This window comes from Lepus europaeus, chromosome 10 (assembly GCF_033115175.1).
Source record: "Lepus europaeus isolate LE1 chromosome 10, mLepTim1.pri, whole genome shotgun sequence".
In the NCBI taxonomy this organism is placed as follows: domain Eukaryota; kingdom Metazoa; phylum Chordata; class Mammalia; order Lagomorpha; family Leporidae; genus Lepus; species Lepus europaeus.
The window spans coordinates 72,749,083-72,773,174 of NC_084836.1; the positions used below are offsets into that span (position 1 = coordinate 72,749,083).

General features: G+C 38.9%; 2 pseudogenes; one reads left to right on the plus strand and one right to left on the minus strand.

Moving 5' to 3' along the window:
- Nucleotides 1–780: 780 nt before the first annotated feature.
- Nucleotides 781–1,819, minus strand: LOC133768094 (interferon-stimulated 20 kDa exonuclease-like 2; annotated as a pseudogene).
- An 18,639-nt stretch (nt 1,820–20,458) lies between these two features.
- LOC133768095 (thioredoxin reductase-like selenoprotein T) lies at nt 20,459–20,998 on the plus strand (annotated as a pseudogene).
- The last annotated feature ends 3,094 nt before the right edge of the window (nt 20,999–24,092 follow it).

Consider the following 24,092-nt stretch of genomic DNA (forward strand, 5'->3'; position numbering starts at 1 on the left):
GATAGATAAATGGAGTTTATGGCTCCTGGCTTGAGCTTGGCCCATCCTTGGTAGTTGTACCCATTTACATTAAGAGCATTTAAATTTTTCTTTAACCTACTGAACAAGACCTAAATTAAATGAAGCCACTATCACCTTATATAAAAGATACCTTTTCTCAATCAGAAAATTTTATTTCTCAGCTACAGTCTTTTACATCACTGCCTTGAAATTCCATCGAGATCTACACCTCACCAACAATGGCTCTCAAGGAAATCAAGGGGGCAACAACAGGGAAAACCTGATATAAGCTGCATGTAGACTCAGAGCCATGAGTCTGTGACATGTAATGCAACCATACAATTCATCACCAGAGCAGGGCTTTTCTGAGAGTAAAAGAAGGTATTGTTAATTACTCAAGGACAAAAGGCATAAAATGAAACCTCTATAAGGCATCATAGAACACTACATTTCCCAGCATACCCTTTACCTTGAAAGTCAAAATTCTTGATTGGCAACTGTACTATTCGACCTGTGATGAGCATCATGTAAGTGGTAAAGAGTATAGAACTAGATTCTGACATGATGGATTACCCCATTCCAAAGGATGCCCAAGGAGACATAAAACACAACAGCTCAGATGAGATTTCAGTGAATATTAAGTCTAGAGTACAGCCTCACTCTTTCCAAATGAGTGTACCTTCCAGAGGTATGAAGCTGGTAGAGCTGCCCATGGTCCACTGCCCTGGTTCTCTTTGGTGTTGCCTCTGCCTTCCCACATCACCAATATTCCCACCACTGCTAATGTTTTGGATGGGTTGGGGCCAGGTACTGTTCCCACTGAACTTCAACCAACTTGCAAACTTCTGTGATGCCCTCAGCAGCTTCCACAGAGAATTATCCACTTTTCTTAACTTGTATGCCTGGTCCAGCAGCTTCTTGGTGAGATGTTTAGAGACATGGTGGCCCTCTCTGAGCAGATGGACTTCCAATTGAGGTGATGGATAGGGGAAGTATCCTATGTGATGGACTTGTGATAAAAGTACTGGAAGGCTTTGAAGTCATTGTGGATGCCATGCCCCACCATTATCTTCCTTGTGAATATCTTCAAGATCTGGCTCCAAGCAATCTTGAAGGTTGTGGCATTGACTGTGTGCTACTGCCATATACCACTCCATCTAGTTTGTAATCCATGATGCAGTGTGTGTGTATATGTGTGCGTGTGGGGGGATAGATGTACTTGTCACAATGCACATCTCTGTCATAGTTGACAATACTTTCATTGATCCAAGGAACTGACATGTTCCTTAGGTCCTTAGTCCCCCATCTCACAATCAATTGGCACCATCTTGCCTGGTAGCTTTTGGGCTGCTCTGGAGTAATCATTTCAGAGTGTCCAGGATAGGGTTCTGTGTAGTATTCTGGGACACTTCTTCTGGGAGCAAGTGGGATGACTCTTAATCTTTGGAAGGGTACCCTGGAACTCACCCAGCAAATCTAATTTGGCTGAAATAGTATTGAACTTCCTTGAAGGAGCAGGGATCATCCAAGATAATGTGCTTTTTTTCTCCAGAAACTTCTCTGACTCAGTGATGGAGACAACTATCTTATTTTTTTGAGAAGGAAGGGTTATTTCAAGTGCCATCCTCCTTTCCACTTTCTTTGGAAATTCTGAGTGCAACTTAGGAGCCTTGCTAGAGGGCTGGTTCTTTTCATTCAGAAAGCCTTTAGATTCCAAGGGTCACCACTTCTTCACAAAATTTTGGTGCTTGAAATTTCCTTCCAATGTGTTTTTGGGAGGAGGTTTCCCAAATTCCAGATTTAGAAGAAACATAGACATGAGAAATGTAGATGCTAGGAGAAGAGTTGGGAAGATTGGCTTATGGATGAATGGATGTGGGACTCATTCTCTGATGAATCCCATTGCCCAACATATGAGAATTCATGATATACCTTCCTAGATGAACCATGCTAAGACCCCAAAAAATCAATCAATTTAAAAACAAAGCAAGATCATGATAGAAATGAATAGAGAACAATGGACACGTCAGCTGGAAGAATAATGACAATCAGGCTCCCTGTGAGAAAGAGTCCTTTGTACATGAGAAGAGTCAATAGAGTACCTTCAAACAGCATTCATAATTCTGTTAATTAGAAGAATTTAAGAACAAATTATCACTAGGCTAATTAAAACATTTATTTGCTGCTGGATTGGTAAAAATTGCTATTTCAAAGAAATAATTTAAAAGATAACTTTATGAAGTATATCAGCAGAGAATGTGTTGTCCCTAAAATTTATGTTATAGCAATTGAGTAGTATTAGCTATTTTCATATTAATATAAATGTACCACACAGAGTTCCATATTATGCTTTTTCCACTACAACACCTCTTGATTTAGTATGCCTACAATTTTAAAAAAGAAATTCATCTTGTGGTATATCATTTTTGTTCACAGTTATAAAGGAAAATTTGACATAATGAATACTTGGTAGTGTGCTTTTCCAGCAATAATTCCAAATGAAACAGTTCCCTGTATCCATTCCATCACATAGCCCTCCATAATGATCCTAAATTTTCCATTTCAATTGCTTTAGTTGTGGGACATCCATAAGTACCCTACAAACATAATTTAAAAAGCACTTACTTAGAGGTTTTTGCTTTATTGGACCTAGTCATTTTGTGAAGAAGCCTTCAGCTTGCCTATTGAAAACAAAAGCCAAGACAAATGACCAGATCTGATGAAACCATTTTCAAGACCAAAGACCTGTGAATGTTGTCCATGACTAAACCCTGAGTTGTGGGCACAGCTGAACCCGTCTTAAGATGCTGACTCAATTACAAATCAAATGTTTTATTTTTTCACTAAGATTTTTAGGTGTCATACATCAAATGATGATACATCCTGGGGAGCAAAATAAAATAATAAAATTACATGCCAAACACAATTGAACAGAACTTAAAATCACATGTAGAACTTTACAAACAATGACAAATATCAACCACAGGAAATTCAGCAAGGTTGCTAGCACTGAGAGGCCTTGTAAACCACACAAATAAATTCTTTGTGGATCAAAAGTTTTACACATATATGGGTATTGTGTTTTATTTATATATGTATTATATGTGATGTTTTATTTATATTTTTATTAAATTTTATATTTCATTATGTTTTTAAAAAACTTATTAACAGTAAAACTTTGAGTCAGTCTAATTTTCATATTTTAAATAAGGAAAAATAGGTTAATAAAAGTATTCTGTACCTTTATGTGTACTATATGCAGTGTATGTGATTTTCAGTACAGATTGCTGATATTAATTGACAAAGATCTATATTACAAACTTTATGAGTTCATACAATGTAGACACTTTTTCAGAAAAAAATGGAAAGCCATGCCATGGGCAAAGTCCTATAAAGCAAAGTTTGTTCTAGGTTGATTGAAATTTATGAAATTGACCTCGAAAATTAATATACACTTTTAGTTAGTTGTAGAAAAATAGAACACTTGTCAAAAATTGGAATATGTAGCACTTACAAGTCATGTTACTCTGGTTGACTCACTTGTTTCCTAAAGCCTTTTATTCATCTTTCTTAGGCAAAAAGGCCTGGTTACCTTGCTGAACATGAAGAACTCAAGAATAGAGGGAGCATTAGCACAGTTCTAGACAAAATGTGTGGTAATAGACTACATTTAGAGCTCCATGGGAGAGGGTTTAATACAAAAGGTATTTCAGGTCAAATTCTTTTTTTTTAACTTTTATTTAATGAATATAAATTTCCAGTGTACAGCTTATGGATTACAATGGCTTCTCCCCCCCCATAACTTCCCTCCCACCTGCAACCCTCCCCTCTCCCGCTCCCTCTCCCCTTCCATTTGCATCAAGATTCATTTTCAATTCTCTTTATATACAGAAGATCAATTTAGTATAAAGATTTCAACAGTTTGCACCCACATAGAAACACAAAGTGAAACATACTGTTTGAGTACTAGTTATAGCATTAAATCACAATGTACAGCACATTAAGGACAGAGATCCCACATGAGGAGCAAGTGCACAGTGGCTCCTGTTGTTGACCCAACAAATTGACACTCTAGTTTATGGTGCCAGTAACCACCCTAGGCTGTCGTCATGAGTTGCCAAGGCTATGGAAGCCTTCCAAGTTTGCCGACTCTGATCATATTTAGACAAGGTCATAAAAGACAGAGTGAGGATAGTAACCAATGATCCTAAGAGTGGCATTTACCAGGTTTGAACAATTATACAGCATTAAGTGGGGAAGAGGACCATCAGTACACACAGGTTGGGAGTAGAGCCATTGGTGGAGTAGAGGTTGTGATTACAAAGGAATGAGGCCCAAGTGCACTAGACAGGGCCTAGAACAAAGGACAGAGTCATTATTAGAGGAGCTAAGAAAGGTGCTGTCTAAGCTACAATTAAGTTTTCCAATTGAGAATCAAACAGAACCTGACAGAAGGGGCTTGATAATAATCTGGTGGGCTTTAGGCCTTGTAAATTCAGAGGCCCAGACCTATCTATCTCTTCACATGGGGTATATCCTAAGGGAGGTGTGAACCTCCTAGGGGAAGGCACTCTATTGACTTTCATTACTTGGCTGGCCTGGGAGGAGAGCTGGCCAGGTAAAGGCAGGTGGCATCTCTAACAAGAAATTTACAGTTCTGCCTGCAATGTTGCTGACCCTACTTGACCATCCACTCAGCTGCAGTGGTCACTTTGGAAGTTGGGCTGAGTGAAGGGCTTTTCAGCTTAGAGCCAATAAGATCTGTGGCTCTGACCTGGGCATCCTTCGACTCCAGGGCAGGTCCATTTCCAGTGATCCAACTCTTGGCAGAGCTGCCAGGGCTCTTGACAAGCTGACTTCTGCTGAAGCCCAGGCTTACCACATTGGAAGCCACTGCAGTGGACTGGCCTGTTGGGTTTCCTTGAGGGCAGATCACTGTACAGATCAGCCATTAATAGGCCTGCCACCCATTGCTTCTGATGCCTAGCTTTCTTTTCCTCCTGGTTTGTGTTAAAGCAGACCAGAGGATGCAAGTCAAGGGAGTGCCCGTTTCCCATCTCTAATCTTCTGGCCTGAACGACAAGTCTATAATCACAGGCATGTTCTGTAGTAGTTTTTCTAAGGTAGACAATGCCCATGAGGAAAATTATATTCTCACTTTAAAAATTTCTTTCCCTTTGGTCTGAAAGGGAGGTTTTTTCTACTTACTGTATACTTCGCTGATGGCGAAGTGTATCTAGATATGAGATTATTATTTGAGTTCTTATTTTGGCTATGCTATTGCAGAAAAATGTTAGCCATCTCTTTTATAAGGTCTAAAGATTAAATTGTGCATCCTACAGATTCCTTCATAATAGAATTAGTTTCCTACCTTGAAGAGAATAGAGAAATGAAAGAACAAGTTGGGCTTAGAATAGAGAAATGAGGGAGCAAGTCCTAGATCGCTTGCTGACAATAGCAATTTCACATGAATACTTAGCAAACCGTTTCAACCATTAGATAACAACTTAAGAAAACATTTACCAGAAGGTCCAATGCCTTCTATAAATTTTAAGAATCATGTGTTTGAAAACACCTCTTGAATATCTAACATGGTGTAGTTTGTTTAGCCAGTAAACTTAAGCACAACCATCTAAAATGTTTTTAGTTTCTTCTACCAACAAGTCTAAAACATATGATACACAGATTCAGGTCCCACAAATTAACATGTATCTTTGATTGATTTTAGCAGCTTAAATTTATGGATAATCTTATCTATAAGCCATTTAAAATAAAACTCTTAATAAAATTTCCCCATGTGGACATACAATATGTACACACATATAATATAGCATAATAGACCAATATAGCAATTTTAATAATAGCTTTTAAAATCTTTAACTCTTTTTGTAGATTGACAATTGATTTGAATTGCTTTTTCTTTTTAGTAACCTCAGTTAACCATACTTTCTCTCAGTTGGTACTATTAATACATTATTGGCTTCATCTGTTTACAGAGCCATCCCAAAGTACTGAATACAATAAAAGTGGCTGGTAAAAGTCCATAGGAACCTATAGGAGGACAGCTAAACACAGAACCAACAATGCTTTAGTTTTATGAGCAGCAGATCATATATAACTGTGGATGACAAAAGACTTTAAGTCGCCATGTTTAAAATTATAAACTCATCAACCAGCAAGAGGCACTTGCTTACTTCACAGTATTTTTGAAAGCACCTGTAGGATTTTACAAGTATTTAACCCTTTAAGCCTCTGGGGCTTTCTCATCAAGATAACTATCATGTCTAGTAACACGAGATCATTAGACTTTTAAATTCTCAAACATTTGTATTAATAGCATTTTCCATTATAGAAACTTAAAGTCTGGTACCACATCACGTCTTGACAGTCCTTCTAATATACTCCAAATAGACTGATTAGTTGGTGTCTCTATAAGATGAGAGACATAGGTGCCGCGGACCGGCTCTTGCGGAGTCACCAGACCCGAGGGAGAACGAGGGGCGAAAGCACAGGAGGAACAGAAATCGGCGAGGGGAATGACAGACAGACACACACACTTTTTGAGTATGCTGTTGCTGCAGTTGTCTGCCTGCAGTTTATTGGCGGGAAAACCAGAGTTTATATAGGGAAGCTTACATTGCTGAAGACAAAAGAAATTCCAAGATTACAAAAACTTGTTAAGGCTAATGGGGTTACATGATTAACTTTACAAGGGACACAGGGAGACATTGTAGTGATGATTCGCAGTCCTACTTTTAAGAAAAGGTAAAGGTCAGGTTACTAGTTAACCTCTCATTAGGAGAAAACCTGGGACAGGGGAGTTATCAGATGGTGGTGCTTGTTAGCCCAAGTCCCATATATCACCTATGTAAGATTGAATGTAGCTTTCTCATCCCCATGCTGCCTAAACTTTCTGATAACCCGGAACCTAATTTACACCCCAGCTCTCTAAAGCTAACACCTCAGCTCCCTTTGTTTTATCTTGTCTAGGGTGTGCTGTTTCTTGTCAGTGTTTAATGCCTCCTCATAAATTGCCCTAATGACTGGTGGGCTAAAGTCTAAAGTGTTTTTTGTTGATTTTTGTGAAATGCTTATTGGCACTACTTGACTCCTTTGTCTCTAATCATGGTGCACTTGTCCTAACGCACTACGTGGCATAACTACTAAATACAAAATCACTATTAATGTTGAGGCACATTGCCTTATTAACCAGCAGTAATTAGGTCTTTCACTTCTCATTACGTGCACCGAAAGTTTTTTACAACCTTGGGCTGCACAGGAACAGCTTTGAGGCCACGCTCCGTAAAAAAGCTCTCACCTCGTCCCTGCAGCGTGGACTTCCAATGTAACATTCTGCTACATGGGTGTCACAACAGCTGCTGGGCCCAGCACATAGGTCCTTCGATTTTTTCAGTTGGGCCCAAACTGGAAAAACCAAAGTCCAGGATTTACTGGAAATTTTAGAGTCCAGATTGTTTGAAACTTTGATTTTTTGAATGCCTGTCAAGAATGCCAAGAAGGCTCAAAATCCAAAATATCTGGTTGAAATAAGATTTCTTAAAATCATGACATAAGATAGACCAAATTTGATCATTGTTACAAGGTGATTATTCAAATTTTTGAAAAAAGCACATATTTAAATAACCCATAGCTCTTAATAAAAATTCAGCTGTTTTTGAACAATTAGAGTTTAACAGACAATCAGAGTTTAATTCTATGTCAAAGAGAAATTGAGCTTCCTGTGATCTTTTGCTGTGAGGTTTCCTTCCTTTACCTTCTTTCATATTGGTGACCGTGTTTCTGTGTTTCTGTGTGTAAGACATCTTTAAGCATCTTTTGCAGGGCAGGATGAGTGGCAACAAATTCTTTCAGTTTCTGTTTGCTATGAAAAGTCTTAATTTCACCTTCATTCACAAATGAGAGCTTTGCAGGATATAGTATTCTGGGCTGGCAGTTTTTCTCTCTTAGTACCTGGGCTATGTCTCGCCATTCCCTTCTAGCTTGTAGGGTTTCTGATGAGAAGTCTGCTGTGAGTCTAATTGGAGATCCTCTAAGAGTGATCTGACGTTTCTCTCTTGCACCTTTTAGGATCTTTTCTTTGTGTTTCACCGTGGTGAGTTTGATTACAACATGTCGTGGTGAGGATCTCTTTTGGTCATGTTTATTAGGGGTTCTATAAGCTTCCTGTACTAAGATGCCTCTGTCCTTCTCCAAACCTGGGAAATTTTCTGCTAGTATCTCACTGAAAATGCCTTCTAATCCTTTCTCCCTCTCCATGCCTTCAGGAACTCCTAGAACCCGAATGTTGGGTTTTTTAATAGTATCCTGTAGATTCCCGACAATATTTTTTAGATTTCTAATTTCTTCTTCTTTGCTTTGATTTGCCTGTTTCCTTTCCTGTGCTCTGTCTTCTAAGTCTGATATTCTCTCTTCTGCTTCGCCCATTCTGTTTTTAAGGCTCTCTAATGTGTTTGTCATTTGATCTATTGAACTCTTCATTTCATTATGATTTCTAGTCACTATCAGAGTTTCTTGTTCCACTAGTTGTTTCATTTCATTTTGATTCCTCCTTAATATTTCACTTTCACGAGAGAGATTTTCTATCTTGTCCATGAAGGATTTCTGTAGTTCAAGAATTTGTTTTTGAGAACTTCTTAATGTTCTTATCAATTTTTTGAGATCCGCTTCTTGCATTTCTTCAATCTCTTCATCTTCATAATCTTGAATTGGGGTGTCTTTTTCATTTGGGGGCGTCATAGTGTCTTCCTTGTTCTTGTTACCTCAGTTTTTGCGTTTGTTGTTTGGCATGTTGGAGATATTTGGTTTCTTCACTGTGGTGTTTTTTCTTGTTACACTATGGCTCTATATTAAGTGGACTGTCTGCTTTCAGTGGAGACTTAGAGGCTTGAGATGAGTGTGGCCTGAGAGCTGTGTTTGGTTCCTCAGGGTTGAGGGTGTGTCAAGGATGACACTCCCAGGTTGGGTGTGGTAAATCTCTCTTTCTTTTTTGATTTAAAAGGGAAGTAATTCCGCACAGCTGAACGTAATTGGAGGTAGTTAGCAGGCAAATGATATACCCACAGGAGCCAGAGATTGGAAGCTCTTTCCCAAGGACCACACAGGGAATCTCTGCTGCCCTCAGTGTGGGCTCCAGTTCTCCTGCAGTCTCCCACTGGGTTGCCAAGTTAGATGCTAATCTCCTGTTATTTCACCCCTCCCCACAGAGTCAGGTTTTTCTGCTAGGCTCAGGGCCGGTGCAGACCTGAGGTCGCCCTGCTTATGACGTATGTCCAAAATGGCGCCTGCTCTGTCTTGCTCGCCTTTGAGAGGTGAGCGGAGAGAGAGAAACTTGTGTCCGTATCAGTCACTTTTTTTATTTTTTTTCTCTCTCTTCTAGTTAGCCTGGTGAACTTTTCCCCACGAAGTTTCAAGCCTCGTTCCCTCTAGCCTCCTCTTTCCGCTTGCCTGCTGGTATCTCGGGCTATGGAGGTTCGGCTCACCTCGCGTTCCAGCGCTGGTGCGTTGAGTCTGCCGCTGGTGTCCCGAACTTGGGCTCCCACGCTCTCCACGTAGGTCCACTGTGAATCACTAGCTCCGGAAGAGTTTCCTCTGCTGTTTCATCCCCTACTCTTCCTTGACCCTGCAGTATCTCCACTTATATTAAACTTTCTCTCCCCCCGGACTAAGTGTGCTCCCTGCCTATTCCGCCATCTTTACTTCCGTTCAGGTCAAATTGTAATCATGGATCCCCTTCCTTCATACAACATAGGAACTATTCTCTTCCCAAAGAAATGGCAGTATCATCCAGTATCTCAAACTCCCTTGAATAACTCCTCATTTCTGAAGATTAGGTTTCGCAGAAACTTCAGTAAAATCAAACCAGGGCTTGTAGGCAGGTTACATTGCCAGGGGAGGGCTAGACATTTAACTTGCTGAAGAAACTCCACGAAATCTCACAATTAAAATTTTCACACAATGCAAATCAGTCTGCACACACTTCACAATGATTTCTCTGGGAATTTAGGGATATTTCCCTGCCATGAATATGCTCATCTTACAAATGAGTAAAAAGTGGCAGAGCCAGAGCAAGAATTCATACCACTCATATTCCAGTTCATATGCTCTGCATACCCTTCGTCACTCCCAAACCCACCTTGAATAAATCTCACATGGAACCACCTTCTGTACACTTATAGACACACGTTGTCTTAGGGACTATGCACCATCTGCTGACAATGCAATCCTTGAATTCATGGACTTAGTTACATTTTTATAGTTCAAAATCTGAGGATCTGAACTCATATCCCCTCCTGGACCAGTCCTTGTGTAACTTCGTGTCAGATTCAGCTGATGATATCTAAGATTTATCTATTCTTCTGCTTCCAGCATGTGGGGGACACATTGCTTACTCTCCTGAGCAACCAAGGTTTGGAGCTCCCTCTCACCCTTGCCCCAGGACCTCACAGATGTAAAATCCAACTCCAGAATGCTGTTGCAGAATTCAGATAGCTATAGGACCCAGAATTTTGAGTAAGAATATGTCAGAAGTTGGTGGAGTAGCACATGCTGAGAAGCAACCTAGAAATTCCTTCTCATGAACCTGAGCTGGTGAATCATGGAAGCAGAGGATTACATTTCCTACATGACAAGGAAGATGATCCATATATTTTCTTTGCAGCCAGCTCATCTTCCCAAAAAGCAGATAGGATACATCAGAACTAACGTGGAATTCTAAATTTTTATTAATGTGTAGTTTAGTAATTGGCATTTGAAATAAATGTGCTATAAATGAATACGATCAAACACATGAAGAATATTTTGTTATTTTCACTAACTTTACTTCTCTTTAGTTTTTTTTTAAATTTTTTATTTAGTAAAAATAAATTTCCAACGTACAGTTTATGGATTACAATGGCTTCCACCCCACCACAATTTCCCTCCCCCTCACACCGCTCCCATCTCCCACTCCCTCTCCCATTCCATTCACATCAAGATCCATTTTCAATTATCTTTATATACAGAAGATTGATTTAGTATATATTAAGTAAAGATTTCATCAGTTTGGACCCACACAGAAACACAAAGTGTAGAATACTGTTTCAGTACTAGTTATAGCATTACTTCACATTGGACCCTAATTTAAGGACAGATCCCACATGAGAAGTAAATACACAGTGAATCCTGTTGTTGACTTAACAATTTGACACTCTTGTTTATGGCGTCAGTAAAATCCCTAGGCTCTAGTCATGAGTTTCCAAGGCTATGGAGGACTTTTGAGTTTGGCGACTCCGACCTTATTCCGACATGGTCATAGTCAAAGTGGAAGGTCTCTCCTCCCTTCAGAGAAAAGTACCTCCTTCTTTGATGGCCCGATCCTTTCCACTGGGATCTCACTCACAGAGACCTTTCATTTAGGTCTTCTTCTTCTTCTTCTTCTTTTCTGTTTTTCTGCAGTGTCTTAGCTTTCCATGCCTACCATGCTCTCATGGGCTCTTCAGCCAGATCCGAATGCCTTAAGGGCTGACTCTGAGGCCAGAGTGCTGTTTAGGACATCTGCCATTCTATGAGTCTGCTGTGTATCCCGCTTCCCATGTTGGATCCTTCTCTCCCTTTTTGATTCTATCAGTTAATGTTAGCAGAAACTAGTCTTGTTTGTGTGATCCCTTTGACTCTTAGACCTATCAGTGTGATCATTTGTGAACTAAAATTGATCACTTGGACTGGTGAGATGGCATCTGTACATGCCACCCTGATGGGATTGTATTGGAATCCCCTGGCACAATTCTAACTCCACCATTTGGGTCAAGTCCAATTGAGCATGTCTCAAATTGTACATCTCCTCCGTCTCTTATTCCCACTCTTATATTTAACAGGAATCACTTTTCAGTTAAAATTTAAACACCTAAGAATGATTGTGTGTTAATTACAGAGTTCAGCCAATAGTACTAGAACAAAACAGAGAAAAAAATACTAAAATGGATGAAGTATTATATTGTACATCAGCAGTCAGCACAAGAGCTGAACAAGTCACTGTTCCTCATAGTGTCCATTTCACTTCAACAGGTTTCCCCTTTGGAGCTCAGTTAGTTGTCGCCAATCAGGGAGAATATATGATATTTATCCCTTTGTGACTGGCTTAATTCACTCAGCATGATGTTTTCCAGATTCCTCCACCTTGTTGCAAATGACTGGATTTCATTGTTTTTGACTGCTGAATAGTATTCTATAGAGTACATGTCCCCTACTGTTGATAGGCATTTGGGTTGGTTCCAGGTCTTAGCTATTGTGAATTGGGCTGCAATAAACATTAATGTGCAGATGGCTTTTTTATTTGCCAAATTAATTTCCTTTGGGTAAATTATAAGGAGTGGGATGGCTGGGTTGTATGGTAGGGTTATGTTGAGGTTTCTGAGGAATCTCCAGACTGACTTCCATAGTGGCTGAACCAGTTTGCATTCCCACCAACAGTGGGTTAGTGTCCCTTTTCCCCCACATCCTCTCCAGCATCTGTTGTGGGTAGATTTCTGAATATGAGCCATTCTCACCGGGGTGAGGTGGAACCTTATTGTGGTTTTGATTTGCATTTCCCAGATTGCTAGTGATCCTGAACATTTCTTCATGTGTCGGTTGGCCATTTGGATTTCCTCTTTGGAAAAATGTCTATTGAGTTCCTTGGCCCATCTCTTAAGTGGGTTGTTTGCTTTGATGTTGTTGAGTTTCTTGAGTTCTTTATAGATTCTGGTTATCAACCCTTTATCTGTAGTATAGTTTGCAAATATTTTTTTCCCATTCTGTCGGTTGCCTCTTCACTTTCCTGACTGTTTCGTTTGCAGTACAGAAACTTCTCAATTTGATGCAATCCCAAATGTTAATTTTGGCTTTGACTGCCTGAGCCTGCCAGGTCTTTTCTAGGAAGTCTTTGCTGGTCCCAATATCTTGCAGGGTTTCTCCAATGCTCTCTAAAATTTGATGGTGTCGGGTCATAGATTTAAGTCTTTAATCCATGTTGAGTGAATTTTTGTGTAAGGTGAAAGGTAGGGGTCTTGATTCATGATTCTGCATGTGGAAATCCAATTTTCCCAGCACCATTTATTGAGTAGACTGTCCTTACTCCAAGGGTTGGTTATGGATCTTTTGTCGAATATAAATTGGCTGTAGATGTTTGGATTGATTTCTGGTGTTTCTATTCTGTTCCATTGGTCTATCCATGTATTTCTGTACCATGCTGTTTTGACAACAACTGCCCTGTAGTATGTCCTGAAATCTGGTATTGTGATGCCTCTGGCCTTGTTTTTACTGTACAAGATTGCTTTAGCAATTCGAGGTTTCCTGTGCCTCCATATGAATTTCAGAATCATTTTTTCCAGATCTGAGAAGAATGTCTTTGGTATCTTGATTGGTATTGCATTGAATGAATAAATTGCTTTTGGAAGAACGGACATTTTGATGATATTGATTCTTCCAATCCATTAGCATGGAAGATTTCTCCATTTTTTGGTATCCTCTTTTATTTCTTTCTTTAACATTTTGTAATTTTCATTGTAGAGATCTTTAACGTCCTTGGTTAAGTTTATTCCAAGGTATTTGATTGTTTTTGTAGCTATTGTGAATGGAATTGATCTTAGGAGTTCTTCCTCAGCCATGGCATTGCCTGTGTATACAAAGGCTATTGATTTTTGTGCATTGATTTTATATCCTGCTACTTTGTCAAAGTCTTCTATGAATTCCAATAGTCTCTTAGTAGAGACTTTGAGTTCCTCCTTCCCAATTTGTATCCCTTTAATTTCTTTTTCTTGCCTAATAGCTCTGGCCAAAACTTCCAGAACTATATTGAATAGCAGTGGTTATAGTGGGCATCCCTGTCTGGTACCAGATCTAGTGGAATTGCTTCCAACTTTTCCCCATTCAATAGGATGCTTGCCGTGGGTTTTTCATAAATTGCTTTGATTGTATTGAGGAATGTTCCTTCTATACCCAGTTTGCTTAGGGTATTCATCATGAAGAGGTGTTGTATTTTACCAAATGCTTTCTCAGCGTCTATTGAGAGAATCATATGGTTTTTCTTCTGCAGTCTGTTAATGTGGTGTATCACGTTGATTCTTTTGCAAACATTGAACTATCCCTGCACACCAGGGATAAATCCTACTTGGTCTGGGTGGATGATCTTTCTGATGTGTTGTTGTATTCTATTGGCCAGAATTTTATTGAGTATTTTTGCATCTATGTTCATCAGGGATATTGGTCTGTAATTCTCTTTCAATGCTGCATCTTTCTCTGGCTTAGGGATTAAGGTGATGCTGGCTTCATAGAAAGAATTTGGGAGGATTCCACCTTTTGCAATTGTTCTGAATAGTTTGAGAAGAAATGGAGTTAATTCTTCTCTAAATGTCTGGTAGAACTCAGCAGTGAATCCATCTGGTCCTGGGCTTTTCTTTGTTGGGAGGGCCTTTATTACTGTTTCAATTTCTGTCTCAGTTATGGGTCTGTTTAGGTTTTCTATGTCTTCCTGTTTCAACTTAGGTAGATTGCATGTGTCCAGGAATCTGTCTATTTCTGATAGATTTCCCTGCTTGTTGGCATACAAATCTTTGCAATAATTTCTGATGATTCTTTTTATTTCTGTGGTGTGTGTTGTTACGTTTCCTTTTTCATCTCTGATTTTATTGATTTGGGTCTTTTCTCTTCTTTTTTTAGTTAGTTGGGCCAATGGTGTGTCAATTTTATTTATTTTTTCAAAAAACCAGCTCTTCGCTTGGCTGATTTTTTGCAATTTTTTTGATTCAATCCTGTTGATTCCTTCTCTGATTTTAATTATTTCTCTTCTCCTACTAGCTTTGGGTCTGGTTTGCTGCAGTTTTTCTTGATCCTTGAGATGCACTGAAAGCTCATTTATTTGGTGCCTTTCCAATTTCTTGATATAGGCACCTATTGATATAAACTTTCCTCTCATCACTGCTTTTGCCATATCGCATATGTTTTGATATGTTGTGTTGTTATCCTCATTTACTTCCAGAAAATTTTTGATTTCTCTTTTGATTTCTTCTATGACCCATTGTTCATTTAGGAGCATGTTGTTCAGTCTCCATGTGTTTGCATACTTTCTAGGGATTCCTGAGTTGCTAATTTCCACCTTCATTCTGCTGTGGTCTGAGAAGCTGCATGGTATGATTCTAATTCTTTTGAATTTGCTGAGATTTGCTTTACAGCCTAGTATGTGGTCAATCCTAGAGAAGGTTCCATGCACTGCTAAGAAGAATGTAAAATCTTTAGATGTAGGATTGAAAGTTCTGTAGATATCTGTCACATCCATTTGGGCAATAGTATCGATTAAATCTGCTGTTTATTTGTTGATCTTCTGTCCGGATGATCTGTCTATTTCTGAGAGTGGAGTACTGAAGTCTCCCAATACTATTGTATTAGGGTCTAAGTCTCCCTTTAAGTCCCTTAACATACCTTTTAAATAAACCGGTGCCCTGTAATTAGGCGCATATACATTTATAATAGTTACACCTTCCTGTTGAATTGAACCCTTAGTCATTATATAGTGCCCCTCTTTGTCTCTCTTAACAGATTTTGTGTTAAAGTTTATTTTGTCTCATATCAAAATGGCTACACCTGCTTTTCTTTGGTTTCTGTTGTTGTGGAATATCTTTTTCGAACCTTTCACTTTCAGTCTGTATGCTTCTATGTTGGAAAGATGTGTTTCTTGTAGGCAGCAAATAGATGGGTTTTGTTCCTTAATCCACTCAGCCAGTCTTTGCCTTTTAAGTTTAGATTTCAATCCATTAACGTTCAATGTGACTATGGATAGGTAGTAAAGTTGCTCTGCCATTTTCTGAAAGATATTTTCTTGTATATGCTTTGAGTTTTCTATGGTCTTTTACTGGTAGGTTTTCTTCCTTTACCTTCTTTCATATTGATGACCATGTTTCTGTGTTTCTGTATGTAACACATCTTTAAGCATCTTTTGCAGGGCCGGACGAGTGGCAACAAATTCTTTCAATTTCTTTTTGCTGTGAAAGGTCTTTATTTCACCTTCATTCACAAATGAGAGCTTTGCAGGGTATAATATTCTGGGCTGGCAGTTTTTCTCTCTTAGAACCTGTGCTATGTCTCGCCATTCCCTCCTGGCCTGTAGGGTTTCTGATGAGAAGTCTGCTGTGAGTCTAATTGGGGATCCTCTGAGAGTAATCTGGCGTTTCTCTCTTGCACATTTTAGGATCTTTTCTTTATATTTCACTGTGGTGAGTTTGATTACAACGTGTCGTGGTGAGGGTCTCTTTTGGTCATGTTTATGAGGGGTTCTATGAGCTTCCTGTACTTGGATGTCTCTGTTCTTCTCCAAACCCGGAAAGTTCTTTGCTAGTATCTCACTAAAAAGGCCTTCTAATCCTTTCTCTCTCTCCAAGCCTTCAGGAATTCCTAGAATTCGTATGTTGGGTTTTTTAATAGTATCCTGTAGATTCCCAACAATATTTTTTAGATTTCTAATTTCCTCTTCTTTTCTTTGGTTTGACTGTATGCTTTCCTGTGCTCTGTCTTCTAAGTCTGATATTCTCTCTTCTGTTTTACTGACTCTGTTTTTAAGGCTCTCTAATGTGTTTGTCATTTGATCTATTGAGTTCTTCATTCCATTTTGATTTCTCTTCACTATCACACTTTCCTGTTCTACTAGTTTCTGCGTTTCATTTTGGTTCCTCCGTAAGATTTCATTTTCACGAGAGAGATTTTCTATCTTGTCCAATAAGGATTTCTGTAGTTCAAGAATTTGCTTTTGAAAACTTCTAAATGTTTTTATCATAATTTTTTTTAAATCCGTATCTTGCATTTCTTCTATCTCATCATCTTCATAATCTTGGCCTGGGGTGTTTTGTTCATTTGGGGGTGTCATAATGTGTTCGTTGATCTTGTTCCCACAGTTTCTGTGTTTATTGCTTGGCATTTTGGGGGAATTCTTTGAATTATTTCCTTACAGTGTTTTTTTTTTTTCTTGTTATACTATGACCGTGTTAAGTGGGCTGTCTGCTATTGGAGTAGCCTTGGAGGCCTGAGATGTGTGAGGGCAGAGAGCTCTGCTTAGTTCTTCAGGGTTAGGCATGGTAGATCTCTCTCTCTCTCTCTCTCTCTCTCTCTATTTATTTATTTATTTATTTTCAGGAGAGAAGTAATACCACACAGCTGAGCAGAATTGATGGTAGTTAGTTTCCAATCTCTGGCTTCTGTGGGTATAGGAATCGTCTGCCTTTTTTTTTTTTTTTTCCCCCACAGATCACCCAAAGTATGTGTGCTGTGCTCAGTGTGGGTTCGGTTTCTCCTTCAGTTTCCCAGCAGGTTGCTAAGGTTACTGAATTATAGCGTCTCTGGAGAGTAGTCACGTGACCTCCAGGAGCACTCTCACCCCACCGTCTATTTTTTTTTCCCCCACCTCAGTTCATTAGTTCTACCCTTTTTTTAAATCCTAACTCCTGGTATTTCACCTCCCCCTCCCCACCAGAGTCAGGAGTTTCTGTTTGGCTTAGTTTGAGCTCAGCTCTGAGTTCATGAGCACGGCCCTGTTGCGCACAGCTCTGATGTCCCGCACAGCCCTGAGGGTGCGCACCTTTTACGTATATGGAGAATGGCGCCTGCTCTTTGTCTCTTGCCCACCTTTGCTAGGTGGGCGGAGAGAGAAACTTGTCCGGACTGGTTCCCCCCCCCCCCATTTCTTTTTCTTCTCTCCTGAAGTTAGTTTGGTGAGCTCTCCCTGTGCAGTTTTCAGCCCCGTTCCCTCTCTGCTACTTCTTCAGCCAACGTCTTGGATTACTGAGCTCACCTCCAGTGCGTATGTGAAGACTTGGAGCTGGAGCCGTGAGCATCCTTGCTCTCGCCGCAGGTCGTCTGTGTCTCCTCCACTAGATCCAGAGGAGTTTCCTCTGCATTTTTTTCCCCTGTGCCTTTCCCTGTATTTTCTGTAATTCCTCTTATATCAACCTATCTTTCCCAGATTATCAATGTGCGACTTCACTATTCGCCATCTTGGCCTAAAATAAAATTTAAAACAGGCTTGAGCTCACCGATGGAATTAAGGATTAGAAGGTGGGTCCTTCTCTTTAGTTCTGATAATTATACTGTGGTTTTAAAACTCACACCAAATTATTGTAGATAATTATTCAGAGAAATGCAAACATATTCTATGTCACTCTAAAATACTTAAAGAAAAAATATAATGCTATTATCATGGCAACATATCTTAATACTTTGAAAGTCTCATATGCTAAAATAATTTGTGACCCATCAATGAATCATATCTCACACTCAGGAAAATTTTCCTACTGCATTTATTGGAATAATATGGCTTGGGGATAGAGTGGGTGCATTCCATAATAATTGTGCAACTCTAACATTCCATTGTCTGTTATTACTTACCTAGAAATTCCTGAAATCCATCTGTCCATATATCTATCTAATAAAAGTTTATTTTTCTGAGAATTGAACTTGAACTAAATGTACCGTTTATATGTTTCTGCTACACAAGATGCAAACAGCTGAATATCAGGGTTTCATGAATTTCCTGCTCTTATCACTGATGCTGTCCAAATGAGGGTGTGCATAACTCTCCTGTGACCAGGGTTGCTATTAGTTGAGTGGGGGTGTGATTGGGGAGACTAACTATTGGTTCAAAACCTATTCCCCATTTTCTCCATGCATAAAGTATGATTTGTGCTGCTCAAATTCCTTTATCATCTATGATCCTACATTGGTCTCCATGACTCTATTCTGCAAACTAAGGAATCTCAGTCTTGAGTTTCCCACCTTAGGAAACTCTGCTTCAGGCCACAGAAGAAATTCTATACTTAATACTCAGTTCTCAGGCTCATATTTGTGAATCAGAGACTGACTTTGCAGAGAGGAACCAGAATGGCACCATAGAGCAGTAAGCCTACATATATCCTTCCACAAGAATTGTTGCTTCTATACTGGTGCCACATACCTCTAAGTGATCATCATTTTGAAAGTGGATATGTGGATTCCATAGATATCTCTAAGAAGAAAATGTGGGAAGATAACACTCAAGTATTGACTAAACTTTTACAAATTATTTCTTCTCTCTGAATATTAGTTGTATCTCCATAAAATTATGGGAGTCCATAATTTCAAGCACCTAGTCAGTAGCATGAGTTCTAATATTCTAATATTAACAGAGAGTGGAACTGACTCAGACAGGATCCCTCAAGAATTAATTCCTGATTAATGCCTTCTACTCATCATTAAGGGAAAAAATGCAGTCATTCATCCATGGTATCCTATCAATTTTGTAGTAATTAAATTCATTAATATATTCTTTAAAAACAGATATATAGGGGCCATGTTATGGTAGAGTGGGTTAAGCCATTGTCTGCAATGCTAGCATCCCATATGAGTGTACATTAAACTCTTAACTGCTCCACTTTGATCCAACTCCCTACTAATGCATCTGGGAAAGCAGTGGAAGATGGTCAAGTTCCTGGGCCCCTACTACACTACAGACTGGGGAGGGAGGCTGAGTAGCGCTCCAAATTACAAACGTCTGAGGTTCTTCCTGTATACACTTGTTTAGGGTCAGCCCCGCCTATGTTCCCTCCCTTCGGGCCCCATAGTCATGGCAGCAGCAGTTACACAGTTATAACAACGGTTTGCGGTTTGGCCATTTCCTCTTGCAAGCTTTGCTATAGCGCAGTTTCTTTCCCTGATTAATGATGAGTTTCGTTTCTTCGCAAATGGATCCCTCACAAAAACCATTTCATAGACTTTGATACAATGGATCCCTAACAGAAATGAAGTTCCAAAAATTCTTAAGGGATTGTGATCTCTGCTAGATGGAGAAATAAATTATTTAACAATAAGGCTATTTTTTAGTTAGAAATTTTATTTTTAGCACTTAACAAATGGGTGGAACTAGATTTTAAGATACTTATACCAAAATCACAATAGCCCACATAAGTGGATAGGAAAGTTTCCCAGCGGCTCAGGGCTGGGCTTTGAGCTAGCTGCAGTCTGTCTGAGGCTCAATTAAAATGAGGCTTCTGCTGCTTTTTCTTTTTTTTTTTTTTCTTTTTTTGACAGGCAGAGTGGACAGTGAGAGAGAGAGACAGAGAGAAAGGTCTGCCTTTGCCGTTGGTTCACCCTCCAATGGCTGCTGTGGCTGGCGCGCTGCGGCTGGCGCACCGCACTGATCCAAAGGCAGGAGCCAGGTGCTTCTCCTGGTCTCCCATGTGGGTGCAGGGCCCAAGCACTTGGGCCATCCTCCACTGCACTCCCTGGCCACAGCAGAGAGCTGGCCTGGAAGAGGGGCAACCGGGACAGAATCCGGTGCCCTGACCGGGACTAGAACCCAGTGTGCCGGCGCCGCAAGGCGGAGGATTAGCCTAGTGAGCCGTGGTGCCGGCTTCTGCTGCTTTTTCTTGTGGCAGCATTGGTGGTAGCCTGTAGCGAGGCCTCCGCCAATGTGGGCAGCATGTCCAGCAAGAGATTAAAGATGCAGTTTGCTACGGGGCTGCTGATTAAGTCCAGATTTGTGTTTCCTGAGGGTATAGGCAGGTGTTTGAGGAGTACATGGGGGTTATTAGCCAGCAGTACCCAGATATCCAAACTGAAGGAGAGAATTACCTCCCTCAACCAATATATAGACATATAAGATCTTTCCTGTCAGTCTTCAAACTAGTATTAATAGGCTTAATAATTGTTGGCAAAGATCTTTTGGGCTTCTTTGGCATGCAAGTTCCTGGCATCTGGTTTGGGGCCAGAAAATATCTATGCATGTATCATGGTTTTCTTCTTGAGCAATATGATTGAGAACCAGTGTATGTCAACAGGTGCATTTGAGATAACTTTAAATGATGTGCTTGTATGGTCTAAACTGGAATCTGGTCACCTTCCATCCGTGCAGCAACTTGTTCAAATTCTTGACAATGAAATGAAACTCAATGTACATACGGAATCAATCCCACACCATCAGTCATACCCCTACCTATTAGCATAGAAAACTTTTTTACATTAAGGGATTTTGAAAGAACAGAGTGACTGACATTATGAAGGCCTGTACTGAAGACAGTAAGCTGTTAGTACAGACCAGATACTTTTTGACAGGCTCATTGTACTACTTGAAAAAACTTACTGCAAGATGGTTTTTCAGTGCTAGCACATTTTGGAATTTTGCAGATTTTGTGGAGTGCATTAGTACTGTATAGTTTTCCTTTCCCTCCCAAATTCACCCAGTTAATATATTTTTTCAATGTAGACATTCTTGTAACTTACTTTCTTAGTCATATTTGAAAAAGTAGAAAATTGGGTTACAATTTGATTTGTTTTAAAGATGTCTGTTAAATATATTGTGTTTTTATGTGAATTTTCATTTTTATGATTTAAGAAGCAGTCTTTTTGGGAATGTAGCCAAAGTTCCTAAATACTTCATAAGAGTTCAATCAGACAGCTCTAATTTGGCCATGTTCAATTTATGCAGTTTTCTTTCTTTCTTTCTTTCTTTCTTTCTTTCTTTCTTTCTTTCTTTCTTTCTTTCTTTCTTGACAGGCAGAGTTAGACAGTGAGAAAGAGAGAGAGAGAGACAGAGAAAAAGGTCTTTCTTTTTTCTGTTGGTTCACACCTCATATGGCCACAATGGCATGCGCGCTGTGGCCGGCACACTGTGGTCGGCGTGCTGTGCTGATCCAAAGCCAGGAGCCAGGTGTTTCCTCCTGGTCTCCCATGCGGGTGCAGGGCCCAAGCACTTGGGCCATCCTCCACTGCACTCCCGGGCCACAGCAGAGAGCTGAACAGGAAGAGGAGCAACCGGGACAGAATCCGGCACCCCAACCAGGACTAGAACTCCGGGGTGCCAGAGCCACAGGCAGAGGATTAGCCAAGTGAGCCACGGCACCGACCAATTTATGTAGTTTTCAAAACACTACAAATTGTGAACAGTGCATTATACAAGATTACAGGGGAACATCCATTATCCAGAGTACTCTACCAATTTGTGTGTATGTGTGTGTATGCGTATGTGTGTGTGCGATTACCAGAGAACTACTATAACATCAACTTCTTTTTAAGTCTATTATGTAGTTCAAGTGTCTTGCCTTGTCTAATGAGTTGATTAACTGGGCCTTTATACTTAAATAAATAAAAAACTAAGCATATGTCAGTTAAATTAAAAAAAAGTTCCAACTTACTGTTCAGTATACTTGTTAACATTGTATTTAATAATTGTCTCTAAATTTTTGTTTTTCACTCTCAGATAACTTCACAAGGTGCACACTTCAGGTTCACTTACATTTTTAGGATAATTGAAACTCACTCAATTGAATCAATTGAATCTCTTTTTTTTAACTTTTATTTAATGAATATAAATTTCCAAAGTACAGCTTATAGATTACAACGGCTTCCCCCTCCCCATAACTTCCTCTTTACAACATTGATATTAGTTGTCTAATAGTTTAGTTTGTCAAATATATCAAAATTGTATTTGAGGAACAGAATTGGAAAAAAAATTTAAACAATGTCATTTTAGAGTCTACCATTTTACAGTTTAATTGTCTAAAAAGACAGTTAAAACAACTTCAACTTATAAAGACTATAAAAATGACTTAGCAGAAATAAGACCATAGTGTGGAAAAATAGTCATATTGCATCAGTGATATCATACTTCAGCTTCTATATAGGAATGAAGTGGTAGAGCCAGTGGTAGGTATAGCTTTGTTAGTGGAAATAAAGGGACTTAAAGAAACGTTGTAAGGTAACTTTGGCATTGGTTTCACCTAACACTAAGGTGTTTTTAAGACCTTATATGGGAATACTTTCAAAAGGTTCATGAAAATTTGAATTAAAAACTTGTTTATTCAACTCATGACAAGAGCCTAGTGTGATTACTGACACCAGAAACAAGAGTGTCAATTTGTTAAGTCAACAACGGGAGTCACTGTGCACTTAATCCCCATGTAGGATATCTGTCCTTAATGTGTTGTCCAATGTGAATTAATGCTATGAATAGTACTCAAACAGTAGTTTATACTTTGTGTTTCTGTGTGGGTGCAAACTGTTGAAATCTTTACTTAATATATGCTAAATTGATTTTCTGTATATAAAGAGAAGTGAAAATGAATCTTGATGTGAATGGAAGGGGAGAGGGAGCAGGAGGGGGGAGGGTTGTGGGTGAGAGGGAAGTTATGGTGGGGGAAAAAGCCATTGTAATCCATAAGCTGTACTTTGGAAATTTATATTTTATATTTATTAAATAAAAGTTAAAAAAATAATGTGTCTTTTGAAGAATAGCTTTAAGTGACTTAGACACTGATAAAACTCAGTTGTTTTGTTGACATCCTTCTCTCTTATGCTTTGCCGTATTAAATCTACAGCTTGAGTTTAGTGAAGAAAATTTAGTGGAAGACATGAATAAAAATGCTAAGGAAATATGGAAATTAAACTACTGAAATGTAGTTTTATTATATTCCTAACATTTTAAATTTATTGCTTATAAATTGATATAATATTTGAATTTATATTCCTAATAATTTTAATTTGTTGCATATAAATTGATATGGTTGTATGGTTTATACATATTTATGCACTAGTCTATCAATTAGAAGACCATAGAACTTGCCAGCACATTGGCTGATGGTATTTGATTTTTTGCTATAATTGCCATTATAGAAGAAATTATTTGTTATGTTAATAAAACATGCTCCTAAAGCATGGGTTTTTGCATCGATGTGTGAGATTTGCAAGACAAATATACTTTTGGAATATCAATGGCATTATTTACTATGGAAATAGCATTATTAATGATAACAATTGATCAGCCTTTACAGTGATTTAAAATGTAACAGGATCCCAGTGAGAGTTCTTTCTTATTTTGATTATTAGTTTGGAAGCTTGATTAACTGGCAAACATTCCATCATTGTCATAAATTAAAATAATTCAAATTTTAAAATTAGCCCACAAGATTTTTAAAACTGGTTTCATATTCTGATACTTTTTATTTATTTACCTTTTTAATCTGTTTTGGGAAAAATAATTGAGGAATTTTAAAGTTTTGGGATTTACCCCTTTAAAATTGTGAAAATAAACTTTTATAACACTG